The following is a 16,997-nucleotide window of genomic DNA, read 5'->3' on the forward strand; positions in this document are numbered from 1 at the left end:
ACTACTTTAATAACATCACATGAGTAGCACACAACTAGTAGCGATACAAAGCTCATCATATGGATCTCAATCATGTAAAGCAGCTCATGAGATCATTGTATTGAAGTACATAGGAGAGAGATTAACCACATAGCTACCGGTACAGCCCCGAGCCTCGATGGAGAACTACTCCCTCCTCATGGGAGACAACAGCGTTGATGAAGATGGCGGTGGTGTCGATGGAGAAGCCTTCCGGCTGAACTTCCCCGTCACGGCGGCGTGCCGGAACAGAGACTCCTGTCCCCCAGATCTTGGCTTCGCGATGGCGGCGGCTCTGGAAGGTTTCTGTGGGTTTCGTCCAACGTCTCAGGGTTTTCGCGACGGAGGCTTTAAATAGGCGAAGAGGCGGCGCAGGAGGGCTGACAGGGTGGCCAGACTATAGGGGGGCGCGGCCCCCCCTTGGCCGCGCCGGCCTAGGGTTTGGTGGCCCTGGGCCCCCTCTCTGGCGGTTCTCGTGTGTTCTGGATGCTTCCGGGCAAAATAGGAACCTGGGCGTTGATTTCGTCCAATTTCGAGAATATTTTGTTACTAGGATTTCTGAAACCAAAAACAGCAGAAAACAGGAACTGGCACTTCGGCATCTTGTTAATAGGTTAGTTCCAGAAAATGCACGAATATGACATAAAGTGTGCATAAAACATGTAGATAACATCAATAATGTGGCATGGAACATAAGAAATTATCGATACGTCGGAGACGTATCAGCATCCCCAAGCTTAGTTCTGCTCGTCCCGAGCAGGTAAAACGATAACACAGATAATTTCTGGAGTGACATGCCATCATAACCTTGATCATACTATTTGTAAAGCATATGTAGTGAATGCAGCGATCAAAACAATGTATATGACATGAGTAAACAAGTGAATCATAAAGCAAAGACTTTTCATGAATAGCACTTCAAGACAAGCATCAATAAGTCTTGCATAAGAGTTAACTCATAAAGCAATAATTCATAGTAAAGGTATTGAAGCAACACAAAGGAAGATTAAGTTTCAGCGGTTGCTTTCAACTTATAACATGTATATCTCATGGATATTGTCAACATAGAGTAATATAACAAGTGCAATATGCAAATATGTAGTAATCAATGCACAGTTCACACAAGTGTTTGCTTCTTGAGGTGGAGAGAAATAGGTGAACTGACTCAACATTGAAAGTAAAAGAATGGTCCTCCATAGAGGAAAAACATCGATTGCTATATTTGTGCTAGAGCTTTGATTTTGAAAACATGAAACAATTTTGTCAACGGTAGTAATAAAGCATATGTATCATGTAAATTATATCTTACAAGTTGCAAGCCTCATGCATAGTATACTAATAGTGCCCGCACCTTGTCCTAATTAGCTTGGACTACCGGATCATCACAATGCACATGTTTTAACCAAGTGTCACAAAGGGGTACCTCTATGCCGCCTGTACAAAGGTCTAAGGAGAAAGCTCGCATTGGATTTCTCGCTATTGATTATTCTCAACTTAGACATCCATACCGGGACAACATAGACAACAGATAATGGACTCCTCTTTTATGCATAAGCATGTAACAACAATTAATAATTTTCTCATATGAGATTGAGGATATATGTCCAAAACTGAAACTTCCACCATGAATCATGGCTTTAGTTAGCGGCCCAATGTTCTTCTCTAACAATATGCATGCTTAACCATAAGGTGGTAGATCTCTCTTACTTCAGACAAGACGGACATGCATAGCAACTCACATGATATTCAACAAAGAATAGTTGATGGCGTCCCCAGAAACATGGTTATCGCACAACAAGCAACTTAATAAGAGATAAAGTGCATAAGTACATATTCAATACCACAATAGTTTTTAAGCTATTTGTCCCATGAGCTATATATTGCAAAGGTAAATGATGGAATTTTAAAGGTAGCACTCAAGCAATATACTTTGGAATGGCGGAGAAATACCATGTAGTAGGTAGGTATGGTAGACACAAATGGCATAGTGGTTGGCTCAAGTATTTTGGATGCATGAGAAGTATTCCCTCTCGATACAAGTTTTAGGCTAGCAAGGTTATTTGAAACAAACACAAGGATGAACCGGTGCAGCAAAACTCACATAAAAGACATATTGTAAACATTATAAGACTCTACACCGTCTTCCTTGTTGTTCAAACTCAATACTAGAAATTATCTAGACCTTAGAGAAACCAAATATGCAAACCAAATTTTAGCATGCTCTATGTATTTCTTCATTAATAGGAGCAAAGTATATGATGCAAGAGCTTAATCATGAGCACAACAATTGCCAAGTATCACATTACCCAAGACATTATAGCAATTTACTACATGTATCATTTTCCAATTCCAACCATATAACAATTTAACGAAGAAGAAACTTCGCCATGAATACTATGAGTATAGCCTAAGGACATACTTGTCCATATGCTACAGCGGAGCGTGTCTCTCTCCCACAAAGTGAATGCTAGGATCCATTTTATTGAAACAAAACAAAAACAAAAACAAACCGACGCTCCAAGAAAAGCACATAAGATGTGATGGAATAAAAATATAGTTTCAGGGGAGGAACCTGATAATGTTGTCGATGAAGAAGGGGATGCCTTGGGCATCCCCAAGCTTAGACGCTTGAGTCTTCTTGATATATGCAGGGGTGAACCACCGGGGCATCCCCAAGCTTAGAGCTTTCACTCTTCTTGATCATAGTATATCATCCTCCTCTCTTGACCCTTGAAAACTTCCTTCACACCAAACTTCTCATAAACTTCATTAGAGGGGTTAGTACATAATCAAAAACTCACATGTTCAGAGGTGACACAATCATTCTTAACACTTCTGGACATTGCTCAAAGCTACTGGAAGGTAATGGAACAAAGAAATCCACCCAACACAGCGAAAGAAGCAATGCGAAATAAAAGGCAGAATCTGTCAAAACAGAACAGTCCGTAAAGACGAATTTTTAATAAATACTTCCGTTGCTCAGATCAGAAAACTCAAAACTAATGAAAGTTGCGTACATATCTGAGGAACACGCACGTAAATTGGCATATTTTTCTTATTTTTCTACAGAGAAAACAGCCCAGATTCGTGACAGATAGAAATCTGTTTCTGCGCAGAAATCCAAATCTAGTATCAACCTTCGATTAGAGGCTTCACTTGGCACAACAAAACACAAAACTAAGATAAGGAGAGGTTGCTACAGTAGTAAACAACTTCCAAGACACAAATATAAAACAAAGTACTATAGCAAAATAACACATGGGTTATCTCCCAAGAAGTTCTTTCTTTATAGCCGTCAAGATGGGCTCAGCAGTTTTAATGATGCACTCGCAAGAAATAGTAGTTGAAGCAAAAGAGAGCATCAAGAGGCAAATCCAAAACATATTTAAGTCTAACATGCTTCCTATGCATAGGAATCTTGTAAATAAACAAGTTCATGAAGAGCAAAATAACAAGCATAGGAAGATAAAACAAGTGTAGCTTCAAAAATTTCAGCACATAGAGAGGTATTTTAGTAACATGAAAATTTCTACAACCATATTTTCCTCTCTCATAATAACTTTCAGTAGCATCATGAGCAAACTCAACAATATAACTATCACATAAAGCATTCTTATCATGAGTCTCATGCATAAAATTATTACTCTCCACATAAGCATAGTTATTCTTATTAATTGTAGTAGGAGCAAATTCAACAAAGTAGCTATCATTATTATTCTCATCAAGTGTTGGAGGCATAGTATAATCACAACAAAATTTACTCTCCATAGTAGGTGGCACCAAAAGACCACTATCATTATAATCATCATATATGGGAGGCAAAGTATCATCAAAGAAAATTTTCTCCTCAATGCTTGGGGGACTAAAAAGATCATGAAAACCAGCTTCCCCAAGCTTAGAACTTTCTATATCATTATCAACAATGGTGTTCAAAGCGTTCATACTAATATTACTACCAGCATGCAAATAAGATTCCATAGGTTTTTTAATTTTCGCATCAAACAATCCATGTTTTAAATCAGGAAATAGCATAAGAAGCTCATTCTTGTCCATTATGCCAAACTAGTGTAAACAAGAAACAAAAAGATGCAATTGCAGGATCTAAAGGAAATAGCTTTGAGTACTTACGGCGCCGGAAAATAGCTTAGTAGCCGAGATCCGGAGTGTGAGTACCTTTTACCTTTCCTCCCCGGCAACGGCGCCAGAAAATAGCTTGATGTCTACGCCCCCCTCCTTTCCTGTAGACAGTGTTGGGCCTCCAAGAGCAGAGGTTTGTAGGACAGCAACAAGTTTTCCCTTAAGTGGATCACCCAAGGTTTATCGAACTCAGGGAGGAAGAGGTCAAAGATATCCCTCTCATGCAACCCTGCAACCACAAAGCAAGAAGTCTCTTGTGTCTCCAACACACCTAATAGGTGCACTAGTTCGGCGAAGAGATAGTGAAATACAGGTGGTATGAATATATATGAGCAGTAGCAACGGTGCCAGAAAATAGCTTGCTGGCGTGTAGTTGATGGTGGTAGTATTGCAGCAGTAGTAACGCAGTAAAACAGTAAACAAGCAGCGATAGCAGTATTTAGGAACAAGGCCTAGGGATTAGACTTTCACTAGTGGACACTCTCAACATTGATCGCATAATAAATAACTCTTTCTCATATGTGCTACATACACTCTTTTGTTGGATGATGAACACATTGCGTAGGATTACACGAACCCTCAATGCCGGAGTTAACAAGCTCCACAATTCAATGTTCATATTTAAATAACCTTAGAGCATAATAGATCATTGCAAAATAAACCAAGAACTAACATAGTGCACACACTGTCCACATTACACTATGAAGGAGGAATAGATCACATCAATACTATCATAATGATAATTAACTCCACAATCTACAAGAGATCATGATCATAGCCTACGACAAGAACCACATGGTGCACACACTAGTCACCTTTACACCATGCAGGAGGAATAGACTACTTTAATAACATCACATGAGTAGCACACAACTAGTAGCGATACAAAGCTCATCATATGGATCTCAATCATGTAAAGCAGCTCATGAGATCATTGTATTGAAGTACATAGGAGAGAGATTAACCACATAGCTACCGGTACAGCCCTGAGCCTCGATGGAGAACTACTCCCTCCTCATGGGAGACAGCAGCGTTGATGAAGATGGCGGTGGTGTCGATGGAGAAGCCTTCCGGGGGCACTTGCCCATCCCGGCGGCGTGCCGGAATAGAGACTCCTGTCCCCCAGATCTTGGCTTCGCGATGGCGGCGGCTCTGGAAGGTTTCTGTGGGTTTCGTCCAACGTCTCAGGGTTTTCGCGACGGAGGCTTTAAATAGGCGAAGAGGCGGCGCAGGAGGGCTGACAGGGCGGCCAGACTATAGGGGGGCGCGGCCCCCCCTTGGCCGCGCCGGCCTAGGGTTTGGTGGCCCTGGGCCCCCTCTCTGGCGGTTCTCGTGTGTTCTGGATGCTTCCGGGCAAAATAGGAACCTGGGCGTTGATTTCGTCCAATTCCGAGAATATTTTGTTACTAGGATTTCTGAAACCAAAAACAGCAGAAAACAGGAACTGGCACTTCGGCATCTTGTTAATAGGTTAGTTCCAGAAAATGCACGAATATGACATAAAGTGTGCATAAAACATGTAGATAACATCAATAATGTGGCATGGAACATAAGAAATTATCGATACGTCGGAGACGTATCAGGATGCCCCGGTGGTTCACCCCTGCATATATCTAGAAGACTCAAGCGTCTAAGCTTGGGGATGCCCAAGGCATCCCCTTCTTCATCGACAACATTATCAGGTTCCTCCCCTGAAACTATATTTTTATTCCATCACATCTTATGTGCTTTGCTTGGAGCATCGGTTTGTTTTTGTTTTTGTTTTGTTTGAATAAAATGGATCCTAGCATTCACTGTATGGGAGAGAGACACGCCCCGCTGTAGCATATGGACAAGTATGTCCTTAGGCTCTACTCATAGTATTCATGGCGAAGTTTCTTCTTCGTTAAATTGTTATATGGTTGGAATTGGAAAATGATACATGTAGTAATTGCTATAAATGTCTTGGGTAATGTGATACTTGGCAATTGTTGTGCTCATGTTTAAGCTCTTGCATCATATGCTTTGCACCCATTAATGAAGAAATACATAGAGCACGCTAAAATTTGCTTTGCATATTTGGTCTCTCTAAGGTCTAGATAATTTCTAGTATTGAGTTTTGAACAACAAGGAAGACGGTGTAGAGTCTTATAATGTTTACAATATGTCTTTTATGTGAGTTTTGCTGCGCCGTTCATCCTTGTGTTTGTTTCAAATAACCTTGCTAGCCTAAACCTTGTATCGAGAGGGAATACTTCTCATGCATCCAAAATACTTGAGCCAACCACTATGTCATTTGTGTCCACCATACCTACCTACTACATGGTATTTCTCCGCCATTCCAAAGTAAATTGCTTGAGTGCTACCTTTAAAATTCCATCATTCGCCTTTGCAATATATAGCTCATGGGACAAATAGCTTAAAAACTATTGTGGTATTGAATATGTACTTATGCACTTTATCTCTTATTAAGTTGCTCGTTGTGCGATAACCATGTTTCTGGGGACGCCATCAACTATTCTTTGTTGAATATCATGTGAGTTGCTATGCATGTCCGTCTTGTCTGAAGTAAGAGAGATCTACCACCTTATGGTTAAGCATGCATATTGTTAGAGAAGAACATTGGGCCGCTAACTAAAGCCATGATTCATGGTGGAAGTTTCAGTTTTGGACATATATCCTCAATCTTAAATGAGAAAATTAATTGTTGTTACATGCTTATGCATAAAAGAGGAGTCCATTATCTGTTGTCTATGTTGTCCCGGTATGGATGTCTAAGTTGAGAATAATCAATAGCGAGAAATCCAGTGCGAGCTTTCTCCTTAGACCTTTGTACAGGCGGCATAGAGGTACCCCATTGTGACACTTGGTTAAAACATGTGTATTGCGATGATCCGGTAGTCCAAGCTAATTAGGACAAGGTGCGGGCACTATTAGTATACTATGCATGAGGCTTGCAACTTGTAAGATATAATTTACATGATACATATGCTTTATTACTACCGTTGATAAAATTGTTTCATGTTTTCAAAATAAAAGCTCTAGCACAAATATTGCAATCGATGCTTTCCTCTTTGAAGGACCATTCTTTTACTTTTATGTTGAGTCAGTTCACCTATTTCTCTCCACCTCAAGAAGCAAACACTTGTGTGAACTGTGCATTGATTCCTACATACTTGCATATTGCATTTGTTATATTACTCTATGTTGACAACTATCCATGAGATATACATGTGACAAGTTGAAAGCAACCGCTGAAACTTAATCTTCCTTTGTGTTGCTTCAATGCCTTTACTTTGAATTATTGCTTTATGAGTTAACTCTTATGCAAGACTTATTGAAGCTTGTCTTGAAGTGCTATTCATGAAAAGTCTTTGCTATATGATTCACTTGTTTACTCATGTCATATACATTGTTTTGATCGCTGCATTCACTACATATGCTTTACAAATAGTATGATCAAGGTTATGATGGCATGTCACTCCAGAAATTATCTTTGTTATCGTTTTACCTGCTCGGGACGAGCAGAACTAAGCTTGGGGATGCTGATATGTCTCCAACGTATCGATAATTTCTTATGTTCCATGCCATATTATTGATGTTATCTACATGTTTTATGCACACTTTATGTCATATTCGTGCATTTTCTGGAACTAACCTATTAACAAGATGCCGAAGTGCCGATTCTGTTTTCTGCTGTTTTTGGTTTCAGAAATCCTAGTAACGAAATATTCTCGGAATTGGACGAAATCAACGCCCAGGGTCCTATTTTGCCACGAAGCTTCCAGAAGACCGAAGAGGAGACGAAGTGGGGCCACGAGGTGGCGACACCATAGGGCGGCGCGGCCCAAGCCCTGGCCGCGCCGACCTAGGGTGTGGGCCCCTCGTGCCGCCTCTTAACCTGCCCTTCCGCCTACAAATAGCCTCCGTCGCGAAACCCCCAGTACCGAGAGCCACGATACGGAAAACCCATCGAGACGCCGCCGCCGCCAATCCCATCTCGGGGGATTCAGGAGATCGCCTCCGGCACCCTGCCGGAGAGGGGATTCATCTCCCGGAGGACTCTACGCCGCCATGGTCGCCTCCGGAGTAATGTGTGAGTAGTCTACCCCTGGACTATGGGTCCATAGCTGTAGCTAGATCGTTGTCTTCTCCCCATTGTGCTTAATTGTCGGGTCTTGTGAGCTGCATAACATGATCAAGATCATCTATCTGTAATTCTATATGTTACGTTTGTTGGGATCCGATGAATAGAGAATACTTGTTATGTTGATTATCAAAGTTATGTCTATGTGTTGTTTATGATCTTGCATGCTCTCCGTTATTAGTAGATGCGCTGGCCAAGTTGATGCTAGTAACTCCAAGAGGGAGTATTTATGCTCGATAGTGGGTTCATGTCTCCGTGAATCTGGGGAAGTGACAGAAATCTCTAAGATTATGGATGTGCTGTTGCCACTAGGGATAAAATATTGGTGCTATGTTCAAGGATGTAGTCACTGATTACATTACGCGCAATACTTAATGCAATTGTCTGTTGTTAGCAACTTAATACTGGAGGGGGTTCGGATGATAACCTGAAGGTGGACTTTTTAGGCATAGATGCATGCTGGATAGCGGTCTATGTACTTTGTCGTAATGCCCAACTAAATCTCACAATACTCATCATAATATGTATGTGCATGGTCATGCCCTCTTTATTTGTCAATTGCCCAACTGTAATTTGTTCACCCAACATGCTGTTTATCTTATGGGAGAGACACCTCTAGTGAACTGTGGACCCCGGTCCAATTCTATATACTGAAATACAATCTACTGCAATACTGTTTTACTGTTTTCTGCAAACAATCATCATCCACACTATACATCTAATCCTTTGTTACAGCAAGCCGGTGAGTTTGACAACCTCACTGTTTCGTTGGGGCAAAGTACTTTGGTTGTGTTGTGCAGGTTCCACGTTGGCACTGGAATCTCTGGTGTTGCGCCGCACTACATCCCGCCGCCATCAACCTTCAACGTGCTTCTTGGCTCCTACTGGTTCGATAAACCTTGGTTTCATACTGAGGGAAAACTTGCCGCTGTACGCATCACACCTTCCTCTTGGGGTTCCCAACGGACGCATGGTGTACGCGTATCAGGGTCCTATTTTGCCACGAAGCTTCCAGAAGACCGAAGAGGAGACGAAGTGGGGCCACGAGGTGGTGACACCATAGGGCGGCGCGGCCCAAGCCCTGGCCGCGCCGACCTAGGGTGTGGGCCCCTCGTGCCGCCTCTTGACCTGCCCTTCCGCCTACAAATAGCCTCCGTCGCGAAACCCCCAGTACCGAGAGCCACGATACGGAAAACCTTACTAAGACGGCGCCGCCGCCAATCCCATCTCGGGGGATTCAGGAGATCGCCTCCGGCACCCTGCCGGAGAGGGGATTCATCTCCCGGAGGACTCTACGCCGCCATGGTCGCCTCCGGAGTGATGTGTGAGTAGTCTACCCCTGGACTATGGGTCCATAGCTGTAGCTAGATGGTTGTCTTCTCCCATTGTGCTTAATTGTCGGGTCTTGTGAGCTGCATAACATGATCAAGATCATCTATCTATAATTCTATATGTTGCGTTTGTTGGGATCCGATGAATAGAGAATACTTGTTATGTTGATTATCAAAGTTATGTCTATGTGTTGTTTATGATCTTGCATGCTCTCCGTTACTAGTAGATGCTCTGGCCAAGTAGATGCTTGTAACTCCAAGAGGGAGTATTTATGCTCGATAGTGGGTTCATGTCTCCGTGAATCTGGGGAAGTGACAGAAATCTCTAAGATTATGGATGTGCTGTTGCCACTAGGGATAAAACATTGGTGCTATGTTCAAGGATGTAGTCACTGATTACATTACGCGTAATACTTAATGCAATTATCTGTTGTTAGCAACTTAATACTGGAGGGGGTTCGGATGATAACCTGAAGGTGGACTTTTTAGGCATAGATGCATGTTGGATAGCGGTCTATGTACTTTGTCGTAATGCCCAACTAAATCTCACAATACTCATCATAATATGTATGTGCATGGTCATGCCCTCTTTATTTGTCAATTGCCCAACTGTAATTTGTTCACCCAACATGCTGTTTATCTTATGGGAGAGACACCTCTAGTGAACTGTGGACCCCGGTCCAATTCTCTATACTGAAATACAATCTACTGCAATACTGTTTTCTGCAAACAATCATCATCCACACTATACATCTAATCCTTTGTTACAGCAAGCCGGTGAGATTGACAACCTCACTGTTTCGTTGGGGCAAAGTACTTTGGTTGTGTTGTGCAGGTTCCACGTTGGCGCCGGAATCTCTGGTGTTGCGCCGCACTACATCCCGCCGCCATCAACCTTCAACGTGCTTCTTGGCTCCTACTGGTTCGATAAACCTTGGTTTCATACTAAGGGAAAACTTGCCGCTGTACGCATCACACCTTCCTCTTGGGGTTCCCAACGGACGCGTGTTGTACGCGTATCAAGCTCTTTTTATGGCGCCGTTGCCGGGGAGATCAAGACACGCTGCAAGGGGAGTCTCCACTTCCCAATCTCTTTACTTTGTTTTTGTCTTGCTTTATTTTATTTACTACTTTGTTTGCTGCACTAAATCAAAATACAAAAAAATTAGTTGCTAGTTTTACTTTATTTGCTATCTTGTTTGCTATATCAAAAACACAAAAAAATTAGTTACTTGCATTTACTTTACTTGATTCATCATGTTTCCTTTTAATTTTACCACAAAAGACATACTGGTAGGACGTGGGTCTATAGTTGGGAGAAATAATATAGAAGAATTTTTCAATCATGTTAGTACCATTGAAGATTTTGAAGATAGACACTTGGTAGACCTTGCGCCTACTTATGAAATTGCTGCTGCGCATTTAGTTCGCCTGTTGGAAACTAAATTTGTTAATCTCAATCCTATAATCCAACACATGTTCCTTACACTTGGTGATATGGAAGAAGGGGAAAAGAAAGATTTTGTTTTAGAAACCCTTCTTAGAGAATTTGGTGGTCTAGCAAGAGAAGCTAGAAAGGTCTTTGCTAAATTTAATATGCTTGGTTCTCATACTAATTTTGTTAGTCTCCTTGAAAAGATTGACATGGATAGAATAAGATACACTAATAATATTGATGATGGAGGGGAGATCAAAGCACCAATACCATGTAAACTCCTAGCTATGAATGATGCACTAGAAAATAACTATGCTTGGCTTGTTCCCGAAAATTTGTTTGATGAAAGTAGAAAGCCCAAGACTAATGAAAAGGGAGACGCTAAAACTTATGTATCCAATATACTATGCTTGGTTGAGAAAAATCCACACCCCGCTGTAGAAGTACCACCCTTTGATAATACTTGATACACACTTTCTGCGCCTAGCTGAAAGGCGTTAAAGAAAAGCGCTTATGGGAGACAACCCATGTTTTTACTACAGTACTTTATTTTTATTTTGTATCTTGGAAGTTGTTTACTACTGTAGCAACCTCTCCTTATCTTAGTTTAGTGTTTTGTTGTGCCAAGTAAAGTCTTTGATAGTAAAGTTCATACTAGATTTGGATTACTGCGCAGTTTCAGATTTCTTTGCTGTCACGAATCTGGGCAAAATTCTCTGTAGGTAACTCAGAAAATTATGCCAATTTACGTGAGTGATCCTCAGATATGTACGCAACTTTCATTCAATTTGGGCATTTTCATTTGAGCAAGTCTGGTGCTATTTTAAAATTCGTCAATATGAACTGTTCTGTTTTGACAGATTCTGCCTTTTATTTCGCATTGCCTCTTTTGCTATGTTGGATGAATTTCTTTGATCCATTAATGTCCAGTAGCTTTATGCAATATCCAGAAGTGTTAAGAATGATTATGTCACCTCTGAACATGTTAATTTTTATTGTGCACTAACCCTCTAATGAGTTGTTCTAAGTTTGGTGTGGAGGAAGTTTTCAAGGATCAAGAGAGGAGTATGATGCAACATGATCAAGGAGAGTGAAAGCTCTAAGCTTGGGGATGCCCCGGTGGTTCACCCCTGCATATTCTAAGAAGACTCAAGCGTCTAAGCTTGGGGATGCCCAAGGCATCCCCTTCTTCATCGACAACATTATCAGGTTCCTCCCCTGAAACTATATTTTTATTCCATCACATCTTATGTGCTTTGCTTGGAGCGTCGGTTTGTTTTTGTTTTTGTTTTGTTTGAATAAAATGGATCCTAGCATTCACTTTGTGGGAGAGAGACACGCTCCGCTGTTGCATATGGACAAGTATGTCCTTAGTTTCTACTCATAGTATTCATGGCGAAGTTTCTTCTTCGTTAAATTGTTATATGGTTGGAATTGGAAAATGATACATGTAGTAAATTGCTAAAATGTCTTGGATAATGTGATACTTGGCAATTGTTGTGCTCATATTTAAGCTCTTGCATCATATACTTTGCACCCATTAATGAAGAAATACATAGAGCAAGCTAAAATTTGGTTTGCATATTTGGTTTCTCTAAGGTCTAGATAATTTCTAGTATTGAGTTTGAACAACAAGGAAGACGGTGTAGAGTCTTATAATGTTTTCAATATGTCTTTTATGTGAGTTTTGCTGCACCGGTTCATCCTTGTGTTTGTTTCAAATAACCTTGCTAGCCTAAACCTTGTATCGAGAGGGAATACTTCTCATGCATCCAAAATACTTGAGCCAACCACTATGCCATTTGTGTCCACCATACCTACCTACTACATGGTATTTCTCCGCCATTCCAAAGTAAATTGCTTGAGTGCTACCTTTAAAATTCCATCATTCGCCTTTGCAATATATAGCTCATGGGACAAATATCTTAAAAACTATTGTGGTATTGAATATGTACTTATGCACTTTATCTCTTATTAAGTTGCTTGTTGTGCGATAATCATGTTTCTGGGGACGCCATCAACTATTCTTTGTTGAATATCATGTGAGTTGCTATGCATGTCCGTCTTGTCTGAAGTAAGAGAGATCTACCACCTTATGGTTAAGCATGCATATTGTTAGAGAAGAACATTGGGCCGCTAACTAAAGCCATGATCCATGGTGGAAGTTTCAGTTTTGGACAAATATCCTCAATCTCATATGAGAAAATTAATTGTTGTTACATGCTTATGCATAAAAGAGGAGTCCATTATGTGTTGTCTATGTTATCCCGGTATGGATGTCTAAGTTGAGAATAATCAATAGCGAGAAATCCGATGCGAGCTTTCTCCTTAGACCTTTGTACAGGCGGCATAGAGGTACCCCATTGTGACACTTGGTTAAAACATGTGCATTGCGATGATCCGGTAGTCCAAGCTAATTAGGACAAGGTGCGGGCACTATTAGTATACTATGCATGAGGCTTGCAACTTGTAAGATATAATTTACATGATACATATGCTTTATTACTACCGTTGACAAAATTGTTTCATGTTTTCAAAATAAAAGCTCTAGCACAAATATAGCAATCGATGATTTTCCTCTATGGAGGACCATTCTTTTACTTTCATTGTTGAGTCAGTTCACCTATTTCTCTCCACCTCAAGAAGCAAACACTTGTGTGAACTGTGCATTGATTCCTACATACTTGCATATTGCACTTATTATATTACTCTATGTTGACAATATCCATGAGATATACATGTTACAAGTTGAAAGCAACCGCTGAAACTTAATCTTCCTTTGTGTTGCTTCAATGCCTTTACTTTGAATTATTGCTTTATGAGTTAACTCTTATGCAAGACTTATTGATGCTTGTCTTGAAGTACTATTCATGAAAAGTCTTTGCTATATGATTCACTTGTTTACTCATGTCATATACATTGTTTTGATCGCTGCATTCACTACATATGCTTTACAAATAGTATGATCAAGGTTATGATGGCATGTCACTCCAGAAATTATCTTTGTTATCGTTTTACTCCGCCGGGACGAGCAGAACTAAGCTTGGGGATGCTGATACGTCTCCAACGTATAGATAATTTCTTATGTTCCATGCCACATTATTGATGATATCTACATGTTTTATGCACACTTTATGTCATATTCGTGCATTTTCTGGAACTAACCTATTAACAAGATGCCGAAGTGCCAGTTGCTGTTTTCTGCTGTTTTTGGTTTCAGAAATCCTAGTAACGAAATATTCTCGGAATTGGACGAAATCAACGCCCAGGGTCCTATTTTGCCACGAAGCTTCAATAAGACCGAAGAGGAGACGAAGTGTGGCAACGAGGTGGCGACACCATAGGCGGCGCGGCCCAAGCCCCGGCCGCGCCGACCTAGGGTGTGGGCCCTCGTGCCGCCTCTTGACCTGCCCTTCCGCCTACAAATAGCCTCCGTCGCGAAACCCCCGCACCGAGAGCCACGATACGGAAAACCTTATCGAGATGCCGCCGCCGCCAATCCCATCTCGGGGATTCGGGAGATCGCCTCCGGCACCCTGCCGGAGAGGGGATTCATCTCCCGGAGGACTCTACGCCGCCATGGTCGCCTCCGGAGTGATGTGTGAGTAGTCTACCCCTGGACTATGGGTCCATAGCTGTAGCTAGATGGTTGTCTTCTCCCCATTGTGCTTAATTGTCGGGTCTTGTGAGCTGCATAACATGATCAAGATCATCTATCTGTAATTCTATATGTTGCGTTTGTTGGGATCCGATGAATAGAGAATACTTGTTATGTTGATTATCAAAGTTATGTCTATGTGTTGTTTATGATCTTGCATGCTCTCCGTTACTAGTAGATGCTCTGGCCAAGTAGATGCTTGTAACTCCAAGAGGGAGTATTTATGCTCGATAGTGGGTTCATGTCTCCGTGAATCTGGGGAAGTGACAGAAATCTCTAAGATTATGGATGTGCTGTTGCCACTAGGGATAAAACATTGGTGCTATGTTCAAGGATGTAGTCACTGATTACATTACGCGCAATACTTAATGCAATTGTCTGTTGTTAGCAACTTAATACTGGAGGGGGTTCGGATGATAACCTGAAGGTGGACTTTTTAGGCATAGATGCATGTTGGATAGCGGTCTATGTACTTTGTCGTAATGCCCAACTAAATCTCACAACACTCATCATAATATGTATGTGCATGGTCATGCCCTCTTTATTTGTCAATTGCCCAACTGTAATTTGTTCACCCAACATGCTGTTTATCTTATGGGAGAGACACCTCTAGTGAACTGTGGACCCCGGTCCAATTCTCTATACTGAAATACAATCTACTGCAATACTGTTTTCTGCAAACAATCATCATCCACACTATACATCTAATCCTTTGTTACAGCAAGCCGGTGAGATTGACAACCTCACTGTTTCGTTGGGGCAAAGTACTTTGGTTGTGTTGTGCAGGTTCCACGTTGGCGCCGGAATCTCTGGTGTTGCGCCGCACTACATCCCGCCGCCATCAACCTTCAACGTGCTTCTTGGCTCCTACTGGTTCGATAAACCTTGGTTTCATACTGAGGGAAAACTTGCCGCTGTACGCATCACACCTTCCTCTTGGGGTTCCCAACGGACGCGTGTTGTACGCGTATCAATGGCCGCAATGAGAACCACTGGGAATTCCAAGGTGAGCTGGTTGCGCCACTTCCTGGAGCTTCATCTTGGCAGAACTATCTACAAAGGAATGTAGAATTCACTGACAAGAATGTCCTCAAACAGCTGGAAACGGATCTGATTGAGCATCAGTGGACATTGGCTGGCCATGAAGATCATGCCTAGAGAAATACTATCTTATTTTCATGTCGACTTTTAAAAATTTAAATGTAATAACTATGACTTTGTTGATTTCCTTATTTTGTTGTTTGGAAACTTCATAAATTGATGCAAACGCGGAAATGCGTCGGCCCGCTGGAGCCACCCCTAGGTGCAAACGGACGTGCGGACAAAAACGGTCTGTCGAGCGTTCGCCGCGCGACGCAAACGGACATTTCGGACGTCCGAAACGCGTCGCACCGCTGGAGATGCCCTTAGCTGCCAGTCTTAGAGATGCATGTGTGTCATTCTTAAGGTACCCTCCATCTTGAGCTGATGTCTTTTCCTCCCGTCTTCTTCTCAGCCGCCGCCTCAACCCTAGCCGCCTCCAGTTCATCCTCCTCCATAGATTGGTTCCCCCTCCTCCAGTCGGCTTCACCGACGTCGGGAGGAGTGGTGAACCCGATCTATGCGTGGAGTTTCGAATAAAAGTATTGTTTTCATTAGATTATGTTAGGATTTTGGTAGCCGCCTTCTTGTTGGTTTCCCCTCAATGGAGATGGCATCGTCTGCAATAAGTGATCTTCGGCCTTTCGTTCGGCGACGAGATCTTCTTCCCGGCGTCAATGGTGGTGTTGAACAATCATAATTTTCTAGGTATGGGTCTTCGAATCTTGCTTCGCCAGATCGATTTTGGATCTTTTGTCGTTGTTGCCACGAGGAGGATTATGCTCGCAGTTTTTGTCCCGGCTACGTCCTCGACAATGGTGATTCGTACTCTTGGCTCTCCATCGACGACGACAAAGCTAGTCGGTTATTATTCCCTGGCATACTGGTGTTGGTACTCTTGCCGATTTTGTATGACTGCTTTAATGGTTACGTGCGTGCACGCAACCTTGGCATTGCGGCTCAAAAAATTATGGGAGAACTTTTGTTGGTATCTACAGGTCTATGGTTCGTTATCTATTTTTGGTTGCCTTCAGAAGAGTACAAAATTGTGTTCTGAAAGAATAAAGAAATTGAAAACCTCAAAGATTTGTTACTATCTTTTAGACTTTATTTTGTAATCGTTGGAGTCAGTTCATGTATCTCTACCATGTACTATGTATTGCTATGAATATATGTGGTATTGATTGTCAAAAAAAAAACCTCCATCCTTTT

The sequence above is a fragment of the Lolium perenne genome, chromosome 7 (assembly GCF_019359855.2).
Source record: "Lolium perenne isolate Kyuss_39 chromosome 7, Kyuss_2.0, whole genome shotgun sequence".
NCBI classification, from domain to species: domain Eukaryota; kingdom Viridiplantae; phylum Streptophyta; class Magnoliopsida; order Poales; family Poaceae; genus Lolium; species Lolium perenne.